Source organism: Entelurus aequoreus, linkage group LG15, assembly GCF_033978785.1.
Source record: "Entelurus aequoreus isolate RoL-2023_Sb linkage group LG15, RoL_Eaeq_v1.1, whole genome shotgun sequence".
NCBI classification, from domain to species: domain Eukaryota; kingdom Metazoa; phylum Chordata; class Actinopteri; order Syngnathiformes; family Syngnathidae; genus Entelurus; species Entelurus aequoreus.
This window is the reverse complement of record NC_084745.1, coordinates 37,322,416-37,338,470: the sequence shown is the minus strand read 5'-3', so window position 1 is coordinate 37,338,470 and position 16,055 is coordinate 37,322,416. Positions and strand designations below refer to the sequence as shown.

The 16,055-nt window shown below is 41.4% G+C and overlaps 1 protein-coding gene across 13 annotated transcripts in view; it reads right to left on the bottom strand.

The window, feature by feature from the left end:
• Positions 1-16,055, bottom strand: part of LOC133630117 (protein scribble homolog) — a 78,772-nt gene that overhangs the window by 61,333 nt on the left and 1,384 nt on the right. The window lies entirely within an intron of this gene.

Sequence of the window (16,055 nt, the reverse complement as noted above, 5' to 3'; positions counted from 1 at the left end):
AGAACCTTTCAATTAATGAAGCTAATTTTGTCCACACATCTTTGATGGATTTAAAACATTACGAATCAAATCCGTAAAAAAATTATTTAGGAACTCTGCCATGAGACTCAGCTCTAATTTTGTCCTCATACAAGGTCAGTTTTCCGCTGCAGTTTACACTTGTATTTTACATGATAGGGCTATTTTATTCTGGGCGATATATTATATTATATAATATTTGTGCTGTAGGGCGCTACGTGCACTAGTGATGCAACGTCCTGAGCAGCCCATTTTTACATCTGTTAAAAAATGGACAAATTAATTTAAGGGAAATTGTCTCATATTCTAATCTTATTTAGAAATTAACCAAAAACAAATGTCCACTACAGAGACTGCTGGTTCTCGAAATAAAAATAATAGTGAAGCAAAAAGTACGGCCCCCGGCCCTTAGCTCTCTGGAAATGTGACCCCTAGAACAATTTACTTGAATAACGCTGCTATTGAGAAAGGGTGAATGTAGAGTCAAGAGACTCAAACTTCCTCGTGTCCTTAACTGACACGGTCTTGGGACTCAATGCAACTGTTGACGGCAAAGCTGCACCAAAAGTCACTCCTTTAAAAAGCTGCTTAACTGCCAGAATATACACAGAGTGCTATCAGCAAATTTCCCGTTTGCACTGCAAGTCCCCACAGGACAATGTCTAACTTATTTAAAAATAGGACAGACATGTGTTTAAGGGAGACGGAAATTAAGTCGGACTATCATGAGAGTTGAGCAGGAGAAGGATGTGTATGCGCTTCCATGTGTTTAGCGCACGTATGTGTGTGTATGTGTGTAGGAGTTGGCAACGGGAATGTGCAATGAGTAAGTTCAAGTGTGTAAGAGGTGGAGCGGGCGGACCAAGCTCCTGGAGATTCCAGACATGCCTGTGTCGAGTGCTACAGTGCAAACACAACCACGCTGGGCTAATTACACAGTGAGCTAACATAAACCAAAGGCGAATCTCCCAAGATTGTTTAACATAGACCTCAGCATGCCACAAAGGGGGGTCTAAATAAGATACATCATTTTTGGAGTGCAGGAGTCAGTATTGTTGTTCAACATTTGGCTGACCCTCCCACAAACATTACTTTAGAGCTGCCTCATTGGGACTAGCTGTACTTTTTCCAGCATTTCAGTAGCTTCCCCTTGCACAAAGAACCTTGCATTCAGCAGTCAGTCATCATATTTAAGACACATCAACACCACAAATAGCCAAAGAAAGTGCTGCTGAAGAGATGTGTGGGTGGCAAGGATGGTGGTGATTATGAACTATGGGTTTTTTTTGTAGCCTGTAACTGCTTTGTCGTGCATCATTAAAATGAGCGTGGCGCACACGTGCACCAATGTCGCTTTGTTGCCCTCTAAAAGAGCCGCGCTGTGCTTTGTGTTGACATTTTACTGCCATTCTCTTACTCACACACAACAAATATCCACTCATCAGCACCTCTATTAGAAGCTCAAAACTGGTTATGTGGCAAACACACACACAAACTAACACACACTTAGCCTGTTTTATAGTGTTTGCTCAGTGAGCCAGTGAATAAACCAAGACTGTCTCGCGTTGTTAAGCTTACAACGTTAGTGAATGCTACACAAACGAGAGAAAGAGGATGCCAATATGTTCAAATTTGACAACTTTCCCACACTACGTCCCTTGACACGAGTCCACAACCTATTATTGCAATGATATATAATGTAGATGGCCTTTTGTATAAGCTGTTAGCCTTCAAATTGCCTTCAACCCCTTTTAATGACGAATCCAGGGTTTTACGCTGACCCTTTTTGTGTCCCTAGGTGTGTTCTTAGTCATTTTTGAAAGCTAAGATTGTTGAGATTTGAATGATAGACACCATTAAAGAATATAGTTGTAACTGCAGGGTCCTTAAAATCAGAAATGTTAAGCAAGTGTCAAACAAACATGAATCAGATTTTCTCCAAAGGTTTCATATGCCGTCTCGGTTATTGTAGGGTCAAACATTGCATGTGACAAACAAGTCGATTCCTATCGGTTGTTTTTAAATACAATCAAGCCAGCCAGAGTGTAAACTTAACAAGCTTCAGAACTGTTATTTTTATTGTAGCTATAATGTTGTCTCATTTAGTTGTAACTACTAATGGATGGTCTGATCAATAGCGGGATCATTTAGGATGGGAATCACTTGCACACTCGGAGTTGGATAACAGATCATTCCATCAATGATTCCTTAAGTAGTAGCAGGCTCAAGTCCACAATTCAACAAAACAAGTGTGTGTGTTTAGTGCTGCGCTGTAGCTGACTCAGCAATTAGATGGTGAGTGGAATTCAGAAGCACTCAAGCGATGCAGAAACACTTTGCGTACGCATTACTTTGCTCGGTTATCATCACTCTCGAGCCTTGGGGCATTAAAGTCTTTCACTGTTTGGTGCCACATCTTGTAGGACTACAAACAAACAAGGTGCTTTGTGGGTCTTATCATAAGCACCACCACGAGCTTCTGTGTGCACATGAGGGCATGGGGATAAAGAGAAATAAAAATAAATGTTCTCAAGCCAACTGCTTTTGTTCAATATATAGCAGTCTACTGCTTCACAAACAAAAACAGGGCATTCCGTGGCTCACTTGATTATTCCCACTTCCTGCTAGCGGAGACGCTCCCGACACAAAGGAATCAACACAAGAAACACGCATGTCAACAAATCAGCATCGGCCAAACCCAGACGCTGACAGCTCTATTTGACCCACGGAGCAACAGACTTTGTGTAGCAGCAGCCGTGCCGCAAAGTCTCAGCACCAGAGCAGCAGGTCAGAAGGTGAATGGAGTGAGGGTCCCCTGGGCTGGTAAACTTAGCACATCAAAAACACAAGCATCTCCTCATACTCAATGTTAGTTTCACATGCTCATTCCTCATTTGTATGTTTTAGCAGCCTTCCAGCAAATCTTTTGCTCTTCAGAGACATCAGCACCCTGACAGATTAACCTCACAAGTCAACTAAAGCCTGGGTTTTGCTCCTGCGTGGAGGCACCAGTGTATGTTCCAATGTTCTTCCAAACTGTCCTGCATAACTTTTTGTAACAAATATCTAACCTTGTGTTTGTGTGAGTGTATTTGATGGCTGCAGCCAACGCAATTTCCATCCTACAAACTCTCCCCTATTGTAAACAGCTGCCACCACCACAACCGTTAATTATTCACTGGATCCTTGCCTTTGTGTTTACCTTTGTCGCTGGCTACCGGCTCAAGTGCTAGGGGAGATACGGATGTGCTCACAAAGTCGAGGACCACGCCCGTCTGCACGCTACCTGCGTTTGTGTTAACTGTGAACATCCTTTTTCCAAGGACTAGGTCTGCACAATCCTGCAAAAATTGTGAATCACGATTGTCTTGCTAAGAATTGAAATAGTGACAAACACAACATGTTCAGTGTCATGTAGGGATGATGTTTGATAAGAAATTATCGAGTTTGAGCTTATTATCGAATCCTCTTATCGAACCGATTCCTTATCGATTCTCTTATCGAGTCCAGATAGATTGTTGTGTATGGAAAAAAACACAATATTTGGTTTAACAAATCACTTCACATTCTCTACTGCTCGCTACTATAGTATTACCATGTCTGAGTTATTGTGCAGAAATGTGGGGAAATAACTACAAATGTGCGCTACATTCGTTAACCGTGTTACAAAAAAAATTAATTCGACTGATACATAATGTTGAGTCAAAAATATTAAAGTTTGATGATTTGGTAAAATTGCAAACAGCTAAAATGATGTGGAATTAAATGATGGAATGGATTAAGTAAAGAAGTTAAACATTGTACTGATATGATCCAGTTTAAGACGTTGTTCAAATGAATAGTGCTTACAAAGTACAAAGAAGAAGAATTATGAGAAATACTTTCAACCTTATTGAAAATAAAATATTCTTCATCTCAGTATATTAATAATGACTGAATTAATTAATTACATATTACAAAACTGTTGTATATATTAATTCACAGATATTTTATTATAAAAAGGTCAGTAAATGATGTATATATTTGTATGAAGTGGGAAAGGGGTAGGATTAAATAAGCTTTACTTCTTCCTACTCCTGTAAAGTGAAATGATATGAAACTGTGATGTATTATGATGTGGTCGGATCATGTTTTGTTTAGTTATGTTCTGTTAGTTTTGGACTTCCTTCGTTGTTTTGTGCACTTCGGGGGTTTGTTTTAGTCACCATGGTTACTTATGATTTTCACCTGCCTTGTACGCGCACCTGTTCCTCATCAGAGACTCTATTTAAGCCTGCCTTTTCCGGTCACTCGTCGTGGCTTCATTGTTTGCATTTGCAACAGTTACGTTGGCATTCTGGTTTTCGAGCTCATGATTCCTGTGCTAAAGTTACCTTAACTTCTAGTATTCCTGTGCTAAGTAAGTTTTTGCTTTAGCTTCTCATGCGAACGGCACGCTTTCCTTTTTGTTTCGTTCCTGTCTGTTGTAATGTGTATGATTTATGAGAAATAAATCATCTCCTACCTGCACGCTTTCGTCCGGAGCCGTCAGTTTTGCGTCCCGGGAGAATGAACCGCAGCACGCTGCACCCCACCGTGACAAATGACTGAGCTACGTGACGTAATTTCTTGTGATGTCACACGGGGCATTTATTGTCGGGACGGGAGTCGTTCCCAGGGATTCGAATAAAGAACCAACTCTTTTTCTTTACTATAGTGGTCTCGATAACGGGTACCGGTTCTCAAAAAGGGATTTGAGTCCGAGGACTCTGTTCTTTTCTTATCGAACATCCGGGAAAACCGGTTTCGAGCATCAGCCCTAGTGTCATGTGCTTTTGTTTACAAGAAAGTCAACTGTTATTAATTATTATTAGACTCCTCATAGTCTTGTTCTGCTTTGTGGGATGTCCGGGAAAGACAATTTTCATCTCTATTTGAAACAAGTCTTTTGATAACTGTCTTTCTAAAGACAAATTAACCGATCAAGTCAAAAAACATGGCTTACTCGATCACACCTCATCATTTTCATATACATAATAATACTAATAATAACAATAATGGTTAAGAACCAAAGTCAAATAATTAACGCAAATTGCTTCTCCTACAAACAACCATGGAAGTGGGGTCAACTCACACCGGTCGGCAATGTGATCTGAGGGACAGTGACAAGGCGGAAGTTTCGGCCGTCATGCTAAAAGACAGACCTTATCCTAAAATATGTGTGTTTTTAATATTCCTTTTTTTTTATTGAATTGAGGTTGAATTTTTTAATTGTTTTATTGTTGTGCAGCCTTGTGCAAATTTCAATCCAATGCCAAAGCATGGTCCTCATGTCAGATCCCCAGTGGACTAAAGGATCAGTGGAGCTCAGTTCCTAGATCACTTCCTCAAGTGAGGTTCCTTCCCCACGCCTTCTGCTCATATTAATCCTTTTTAGGAATAAATTACACACCACTACCACCAGCAACAGCACTAGTGCCACATATTCTCACTCACACACATACATACACCAGATTGGGGCAGGGGGGTGCAGGATGTGGGACCAGCTGGTCATCAGCTCAGACAAAAGAACTTGCTGAATGTGCTCAGATCTTCACATGGTCTGGGTCTCTGACTACCGTTCTGTACAAGTGGCATAACATTTAACAACAGTATGTACTTTTGTATATTCCTCAACGTAAACATAAGATGTATCAACAAGTACCCACTAGGTCTCCTGTATCCCATTGCAACAATGATAGAGTTTGGAGTTATTGAACATACGAGTTCCTGGCTGTGTGTACTTGATGTGGCTGAAAGGCTCTATCGGGTAATAATACTGGGAGGAACATGCATAAAACCTGTTTAGCAAAGTCTATTGGGGACACACCCGCCAGGAATTTGCTTCCCCATCATAAAAACTTTGAACACGCGCTATATATGTTATAGTTTGTAGACGCGGGACATATCTTATATTTGCTTCCAAGCGGATTACAACCAACTCCAAAAGACTGTTTGTCAATTTAAAACAATTTGGAGCCAACAAGAAATGCAAAGCTATTATATTTGATATGACAAAGTGGGGGGCAACAGGATTGGTGGTGAATGGAGTCCTTTGTAACCTGTCATGGGACTGGAAAATGGCTGGGGAAAAAAAGATAAATCCCACTTCCTCACCAGGGGTCTGTGAGCGAGCAAGGCAGTGCTCATCATGAGGAATTATGTATTCAACTATTTCATTTGATCTCTGCATTGAACCCATCACAGTCAATAGCGGCTGAGTGTGAACTAAAAGTTAAAGTTAAAAGTACCAATGATTGTCACACACACACTAGGTGTGGCGAAATTATTCTCTGCATTTGACTCTGCATTTGACCCATCAAAATGGCGTTTGTAGTGGTGGCGACCAGCCATCATTACAAGGCATGACGTGATAATCTAGGATTGGTGGGCGGGTTCACCGCAATCGTCTGGAAACTTAAGAAACTCTCAGGAAGTCTAAATCTCCATCTGTTCTCTTTGCTGCAGCGCAAACACATGCTTCTTCACAGCATGACTGTTTCATTGCTCATTTATTATTAAAAACAGCCTTCGCTTGGTTCATGAGTTAGAAGTACCCACATAGCCGCATATCGATTATATCACAATGGATTTAACCGCCGTAAAAGTAGACACGGACAGGTGTCTAAAGAGGCGCTGGTGTAGTGTCTCAAACAGACAAATCACATAAACAAAGCAGATGCATTCAGACCCCAGACACGTTTGCGGGATCATTATGGAAATGTCGTACAGTGGGAGGACAGAAAACCTGACCATGCAAATTCAGCTTTAAAAGGATGCACCTGTCTATGACTTGGAACCATCAGGAGTAATGTAGGGGTGTGGCACCAGTATGAAATCAAACTTGAATGGTGCCTAATGGAGAGCAGACCTCCCCCGGGGCCAATAGATTTCACTTATAGCAAAGAATGGCGGCCAACAGGGACAAACGACTAACTGATCGAAACACAGAAACAATCCAAAACAAAAAAACGCATGAGAGTAAAGCTTGTTTAATACAAACAGTGGGATTTCTAACAATTAGGAAGGTTTGTGTCATGTTTGTCCTACAGAAACCATTTTAAAACAAAAAACATATTTCCCCCCCATTTTTTTCCATTTTTGAAAAAGCTCCAGGGAGAGCCGCGTTGCCGACCCCCTGGTGCTCTATAAATAAAGTTTGATTTAATTTGTTTGATTAGGTAATAATTGAGAAGGTTAAGCAAAAACAAGTGCAGTTCCTCTTTAAGTTAACATGCTTTCAAGTAAAAAAAAAGAACACACAAGGATGATTCAGTTATTACTTTAACACTGGTTCGATTCGATTCTTGGGGGTAACGATTCAATTCAGAATCAATACTCGATTAAGAATCAAGTCTCATAAATAACATTGGGTGCCAGTTCTATGATTAACAACATACCTTCATAAAAAAATACAGCTCTGATATATTTCTATAATATCTCAAACAAAACTGGTTTTGTTTAATAAAATTCTACCCAAATATTCAATAAAGTCAAATACAAATAAGGCAACAAGTGAAGTGAAGTGAATTATATTTATATAGCGCTTTTCTCTAGTGACTCCAGTGTTTCCCATAAATTGCCAAGACACCTGTGGCTATGGTAGTGGCTATGGGCGTGGTCACCATGACATCATCGAGTAATTTGCATAATGTATTACAATGATATGATTTTCTCTAAAAAGGCTCAAAAAATGTATACTTACTAATTAATAATAACAGTTTTGTTTTAAACGTCCATCCATCCATTTTACAATATAATTACAACACTTTATGTACATATTTATATACAGATTTGAACAATAAGTTATTCACTGAAATATATTTATTAATTGTGGTTCTTACAAAAAATATATCTTATAAAATATAAAAGCTAAAATGTCTCTTAAAGCTCTGCCCCTTTAATTAGTGCATACTAAATAATTCAACTTTAGCCTACTACTACAACCATATTATTAACCAGCAACATAAAGTGAAACAGAGGCAGAGGTGTCCTGCCACAGTCAGTAAAAAATAAACAGAAAACAGTAGTGGTCAAATACAAATAAGGCAACAAGAGAAGTATCCTACACTTCTCTTTTGTAAAGTAAATCTGAACAGCCTATATGGGCATCTACATCAACCATATGATTTGCCTGAGAAGCTGGACAGGACAAAAAAATAAAAATAAAAAATAAATAAAAAAATGTTTAAAACATCTATTCGTGGCGGACGTAATTCTTTCGTGGCGGGCCGCCACAAATAAATGAATGTGTAGGAAACACTGGACTCAAAGCGCTTTACATAGTGAAACCCAATATCTAAGTTACATTTAAACCAATGTGGGTGGCATTGGGAACAGGTGGGTAAAGTGTCTTGCCCAAGGACACAACGGCAGTGACTAGGATGGCAGAAGCTGCGATCGAGCCTGGAATCCTCAAGTTGCTGGTACGGCCACTCTACCAACCGAGCTATACCGCCCAAAGAGAAGTAACCCAGACTTCTCTTTTCTAAAGTAAATCTGTACAGCATATATGAGCTTCTACATTAACAATATGATTTTCCTGAGTGGCTGGACAGGACATTAAAAAAAAAAGTTAAATCAATTTTAGATTTTTATTTAATCGATTAATAATAGTAAAAAATAAGGATTGCGATTCTTTAAAAAAAAAAGTTTTTTGACACCCCTACTATTTGAAGCTATGAAGTTATAATTAACTTACCAATGAATATGCACCTCGGGATAGGTTGATTGACAACACTAAATTGGCCCTAGTGTGTGAGTGTGAATGTTGTCTGTCTATCTGTGTTGGTCCTGCGATGAGGTGGCGACTTGTCCAGGGTGTACCCTGCCTTCCGCCCGATTGTAGCTGAGATAGGCTCCAGCGACCCCCCGCGACCCCAAAAGGGACAAGCGGTAGAAAATGGATGGATGGATGGATGAATATGTTTATGCTGCTACAATTCCTGGCATTGGGAGTCACGTCCACAACAACTGACAACTGGCTAGCATTAGCACCAGCACAATGCTTTTGGACAACTTAAAGTTTTCATCAAATTTACACTTGACACGTAGAAGAAGTCATTTTGGAACTGCTCGGCTCTGTATTTTGGAGTAAGAGACTAGTTTTGATGCGGCCGCTTCGAGTGCCCCGAAGGCAGGCAAGGACATACTTGCCAACCCTCCCGATATTCCCGGGAGACTCCCGAATTTCAGTGCCCCCCCGAAAATCTCCCGGGGCAACTATTCTCCCGAATTTCTCCCGATTTCCACCCAGACAACAATATTGGGGGCGTGCCTTAAAGGCACTGCCTTTAGCATCCTCTCTCACCTGAAAAGAAGACTGTTATATATGTCTCCGTTATCCATAGGTTTATCTATAACCCATAAAGTAGCAGGCAGGGAGCTATTTCTCAGTGTGTGTTTATTCCAGCCGGCACATTAATACACTAACACACAACATCCAGATTCCCATCATGCATTGCTTCAAAACTACGGCAAGTATTAATGTCCAAAAACATAACAGAGACGAAGCAGAAGAACGAAGAAGAGACATGGTGACGACGAGTAAGAAGAAGAAGTACGCTTGCAAGTTCCAAAATGATTGGAAAAAATAATTTCAGATCATCCAGGACAGCTCGAAGGGGAAGGGGTATGCTGCCTGCAAATTTTGTAGATAAGTCTTCTCCATTGAACATGGTGGCCGAACAGATAAACTCATTCATGAACGGATTATTTTATATATATATATATATATATATATATGTATGTGTGGGAAGAAAATCACAAGACTATTTCATCTCTACAGGCCTGTTTCATGAGGGATTTCCTCAATCCTCAGGAGATTTTAATGGAAGCATTCACATACCATGGTTTATATAGGGCACAGAGTGGGTGGGTACAGGCAGGCGTGGGGGCGTGGTGATTGACTCATGTGTTACCTAGGAGGTGTTTCCTTCTGTGACGGCATGCTGATACAATTTCGCTGCGCTTGTTGAGGGATGACAACTCTGGGCGGTATATGATAAACAGTTTCTCTTTTAAGCATAGGTTGCATCTTTTGTTACCACTGTTGTAAGGTGTGCTGGATGCAAGAATTTGCCATGTTATTGAGTATTCAACATTATTGTCTTTGAGATTCCAAATGTGTTTGCTGAGTTCTGTAGTGTTCCGCAGGCTTTTGCATCTGAAAGAAGCCTTGTGATTGTTCCATCTGGTTTTGAATTCTCCCTCAGTTAATCCTACGTATGTGTCGGATGTGTTAATGTCCTTGCGTATTACCTTTGCTTGGTAAACAACTGATGATTGTAAGCACCCCCCGTTGAGAGGGCAATCAGGTTTCTTGCGGCAGTTGCAGTTTTTGTCGGTTTTGGAGTCGTTCTGCCTGGTGGTGGGCGGCTCCTTTTCAATTGCTTTATTGTGGTTTGAAATTATTTGCTGCATGTTGTTCATGCAGCTGTAGCTCAATTTAATGTTGTTCTTGTTGAATACTTTTCTTAGGGTGTTGCCTTTGGGGAAGTGTTTGTCGATCAGGGTGAGGAATTTGTGGCCAATATTAGTTGAGACGTTTTTGCTGTATGGGGGGTTGTACCAGATAATGTTGTTTCGTTTTCTGCTCCTTTTTGGTTGGTTTCCTGGCGTGGGTTCGTAGGTGAGGGTGAAGTTGTATCCGCATTCATCAAGTGCTTTTTGGTACGGGGGGGTTGCTTTGTCGAATTCAGCTTTGCTAGATGACAGCATCGATAGTCTTTTATTAATTCCGGTAGGTATTCTTTTCGTGGTGGTGGGTGGGTGGTTGCTGTCATGGTGCACGTATTGGAGTGTTGTGTTGGGTTTCGTGAATGGTTGGTAGCTGTTATTCCTCAGGTTGAAAGTGACGTCGAGGAAGTTGACGGTTTGCTTGTTGGCTTCAATTGTGATCCGTAGACCGTTCTCTTTGAAGATTTGGCATATACGCTTCTTGGTATTCTCGCTGCTCCTTGGCGAGGCGCGACACACTGCCAGTCCGTCATCACGGTAAATACCAAGGTACCATGTCTGCAACTGCCGCAAGAAACCTGATTGCCCTCTCAACGGGGGGTGCTTACAATCATCAGTTGTTTACCAAGCAAAGGTAATACGCAAGGACATTAACACATCCGACACATACGTAGGATTAACTGAGGGAGAATTCAAAACCAGATGGAACAATCACAAGGCTTCTTTCAGATGCAAAAGCCTGCGGAACACTACAGAACTCAGCAAACACATTTGGAATCTCAAAGACAATAATGTTGAATACTCAATAACATGGCAAATTCTTGCATCCAGCACACCTTACAACAGTGGTAACAAAAGATGCAACCTATGCTTAAAAGAGAAACTGTTTATCATATACCGCCCAGAGTTGTCATCCCTCAACAAGCGCAGCGAAATTGTATCAGCATGCCGTCACAGAAGGAAACACCTCCTAGGTAACACATGAGTCAATCACCACGCCCCCACGCCTGCCTGTACCCACCCACTCTGTGCCCTATATAAACCATGGTATGTGAATGCTTCCATTAAAATCTCCTGAGGATTGAGGAAATCCCTCATGAAACAGGCCTGTAGAGATGAAATAGTCTTGTGATTTTTTTCCCACACATACATATTACGCTCTACCACGGTATCGAGCACTATTTTTTGGATAATCTAATTAAGACATATATTCCGCTCCAAATTCACTTTTGTTGAGCACTGTACGACGATCAGAAATGGAAAAATTCAACATCGACTACTCCACGAAGAACATTCCCATACCCGCGCAGAATGACTACAAGCTAAGGCTCATAGAGAAGACGGAACACTTCCTGAGAAGGATGCGGTGGAAAGCACACTTTTTCCTCCACCCGGAAACAAAAGGAACACAAAAGAAAACTTACGGATTTAAATCCACCAAGAACCCACCCACAGTTGAGGAACTAAAGGATTTTGAGAACGACATGCTCAAAATGATACAATCAGTCAAATTCAAGCCAGTTCGCAACCCACTCCTCACCAAGCTGAAAAATGACACGGAGCGCATCAAGAAAGTAAGCAACCTCATCATATCTGCCGACAAAACCACAAATTTCTACAGAATGAACATACAAGAACATAACACTTTACTGGACAGAAGCATCACCAAATCATACAAAAAAGCACAACCCAACACTTTACAGAACATCCACCTGGAAAACAAACGGATCGCGGCTGAACTGGACATCGAGGACAGGGTGGACGCTACAGCCAACAAGGAAGCCTTCATCACATTGAAGGACCACAAACCCAACTTCGCAAATAACCCATCATGCCGACTAATAAACCCAACTAAATCCGAAATAGGAAAAATCAGCAAAACAATCCTGGACAGAATCAACACAAAAATTACAGACAAAACACCACTCAACCAATGGAGAAATACAGCAGCAGTAATCAAATGGTTCAGCAACATCCAAGACAAACAACAGCACAACTTCATCTCCTTCGATGTCGAAGAATTTTACCCTTCCATCACGCAAGACCTACTGACCAAAGCACTAGACTTTGCCTCGGACTACGACTCAATCACAGGCAACGAAAGAAACATCATCATCCACGCAAAGAACTCCATTCTCTTCCGCAACGGTACACCATGGCAAAAAAAGAACAATTCAACATTCGACGTCACTATGGGGAGTTTCGACGGAGCAGAAACGTGCGAACTTGTTGGGAGTTTCCTCCTCTCCCAGCTCGCTAGCCTCAACCTGAACCTTGGTATTTACCGTGATGACGGACTGGCAGTGTGTCGCGCCTCGCCAAGGAGCAGCGAGAATACCAAGAAGCGTATATGCCAAATCTTCAAAGAGAACGGTCTACGGATCACAATTGAAGCCAACAAGCAAACCGTCAACTTCCTCGACGTCACTTTCAACCTGAGGAATAACAGCTACCAACCATTCACGAAACCCAACACAACACTCCAATACGTGCACCATGACAGCAACCACCCACCCACCACCACGAAAAGAATACCTACCGGAATTAATAAAAGACTATCGATGCTGTCATCTAGCAAAGCTGAATTCGACAAAGCAACCCCCCCGTACCAAAAAGCACTTGATGAATGCGGATACAACTTCACCCTCACCTACGAACCCACGCCAGGAAACCAACCAAAAAGGAGCAGAAAACGAAACAACATTATCTGGTACAACCCCCCATACAGCAAAAACGTCTCAACTAATATTGGCCACAAATTCCTCACCCTGATCGACAAACACTTCCCCAAAGGCAACACCCTAAGAAAAGTATTCAACAAGAACAACATTAAATTGAGCTACAGCTGCATGAACAACATGCAGCAAATAATTTCAAACCACAATAAAGCAATTGAAAAGGAGCCGCCCACCACCAGGCAGAACGACTCCAAAACCGACAAAAACTGCAACTGCCGCAAGAAACCTGATTGCCCTCTCAACGGGGGGTGCTTACAATCATCAGTTGTTTACCAAGCAAAGGTAATACGCAAGGACATTAACACATCCGACACATACGTAGGATTAACTGAGGGAGAATTCAAAACCAGATGGAACAATCACAAGGCTTCTTTCAGATGCAAAAGCCTGCGGAACACTACAGAACTCAGCAAACACATTTGGAATCTCAAAGACAATAATGTTGAATACTCAATAACATGGCAAATTCTTGCATCCAGCACACCTTACAACAGTGGTAACAAAAGATGCAACCTATGCTTAAAAGAGAAACTGTTTATCATATACCGCCCAGAGTTGTCATCCCTCAACAAGCGCAGCGAAATTGTATCAGCATGCCGTCACAGAAGGAAACACCTCCTAGGTAACACATGAGTCAATCACCACGCCCCCACGCCTGCCTGTACCCACCCACTCTGTGCCCTATATAAACCATGGTATGTGAATGCTTCCATTAAAATCTCCTGAGGATTGAGGAAATCCCTCATGAAACAGGCCTGTAGAGATGAAATAGTCTTGTGATTTTTTTCCCACACATACATATTACGCTCTACCACGGTATCGAGCACTATTTTTTGGATAATCTAATTAAGACATATATATATATATATATGTATATATATATATATATATATATACTGTATATATACTGTATATATACATATATATATAAGAAATACTTGAAAATATATACCCCCTCAACCGCGCCCCCCTTCTACCGAATTCGGAGGTCTCAACGTTGGCACGTATGGGCAAGGAGCTGGCCTGCAATAGGTGCAGGCTGGCTAGCTCGCTCGATTGCGGCGAGTGAAAAGTGTAGTTTTGGAGTGGACAGATGTGCGCTGGTTAAGGTGCACGGGTCCTTGCCAATCAGTCGACATAAGTGGTTGCAGGTTTAAACCCAGAGTGTGCAGGGCTGGACAGTGCCTGATGACTACGGTTAGACGAGGGAACCTAGGTCTTAGGGATGTCTTTATACGGTCAATAGCTACACAAATCGGCACCCCTATAATATTGTAAAATAGTATGACCAAGTGTTTAACAAGGACATACAGATTTTTTATTATTATTCTTTCACAGACATCTTTATAAAGATGGGCATTTGTCAGGTGTGGTTGCCATGGTAGCCTGGCTAAAATCGGTTTTGTTTCATCAACTTACAGCATCTTTCTGATGCAGTTGTTTGTGTTTGGCATTTGCATTTTGCATTTGTTCATGATTCTGCAGCGTTTGTGATTGATCTTTTAAAATCCTTGATTATATGATTATTAAAAAAACTAACAGCTTCATCGGGAAGATTGAGATGTGGCATCAAGTTTATGCTTGCTCTAGTGTGATGTTAATTGCAGAGTGCAATATAATTTTCTATTATGGATCCATTTGAAAATATGGGACAGATGCAGCAAACAAGTGTTTTGTTAGAGACCTCTGTAGACGGAAAACCCAATCACTGGCCCCGACATTCTTGCTTAGTGAAGTTTAATCATGCCATTTTTCACAATGTAATATGAATAAAGTGATTATTTTAAAAAGGGTTAATGATGCTGATGAGAGTACAAGACCACAAGTGTCAACCTGAACTGAGAGGGAAGCTCCAGAGCAGATCACTGTCATCTGGGCTTATCCAACTCAAAAAAAAAAAAAGTACAATGATGCATGCACTCAAGAATATTTGGAAGTTTAGAGCAGTGTTTTTCAACCTTTTCTGAGCCAAGGCACATTTTTTCATTGAAAAAATCCCGAGGCACACCACCAGCAGAAAACATTTAAAAAAATTAACTCAGCCGATATTGACAGTAAAAAGTTGTTCTCAGAATTGTTGGATATGAATTCAAACCATAACCAACCATGCATCACTATAGCTTTTGTCTCAATGTAGGTGTACTGTCACGACCTGTCAAATCACGCCGTGACTTATTTTGAGTTTTTTGGTGTTTTCCTGTGTGTGGTGTTTTAGTTCTTGTCTTGCGCTCCTATTTTGGTGTCGATTGTCATGGCATGTACGGATGTACTTTGTGGACGCCGTCTGCTCCACACGCTGTAAGTCTTTGCTGTCGTCCAGCATTCTGTTTTTGTTTACTTAGCAGCCAGTTCAGTTTTAGCTTCGTTTTGCACAGCCACCCCTAAGCTTCAATGCCTTTTCTTAGTGGCACTCGCCTTTTTTTATTTTTGGTTTAAGCGTTAGAAACCTTTTGACTTGCAAACCGTTGTCGTCGTTTCCGACATTTACAAAGCAATTAGCTACCTGCTGCCACCTACTGATATGGAAGAAAATAAAATGAACAGCATATGGCACTCCAACCTGCCCAATTCACTCAAGCTAGACCTCTTCATGTCTACCATCGAACCCACCCTCATCTACGGCTCCGAGGCCTGGACCCTCAATGCGCGCCTTCACAAACGCCTTGACGGTTGCTATACCAACCTGCTTCGAAGGGTTCAAAGCTTGTCGTGGCAGTCCCATCCCACCTTGGACCAAATATACGGCAACCGACATCGAGCAAGCACCCGTCTGAGCCAACGTCGCGCACACTTTGCTGGTCACCGCTTCTGTGCCAAGAGGGA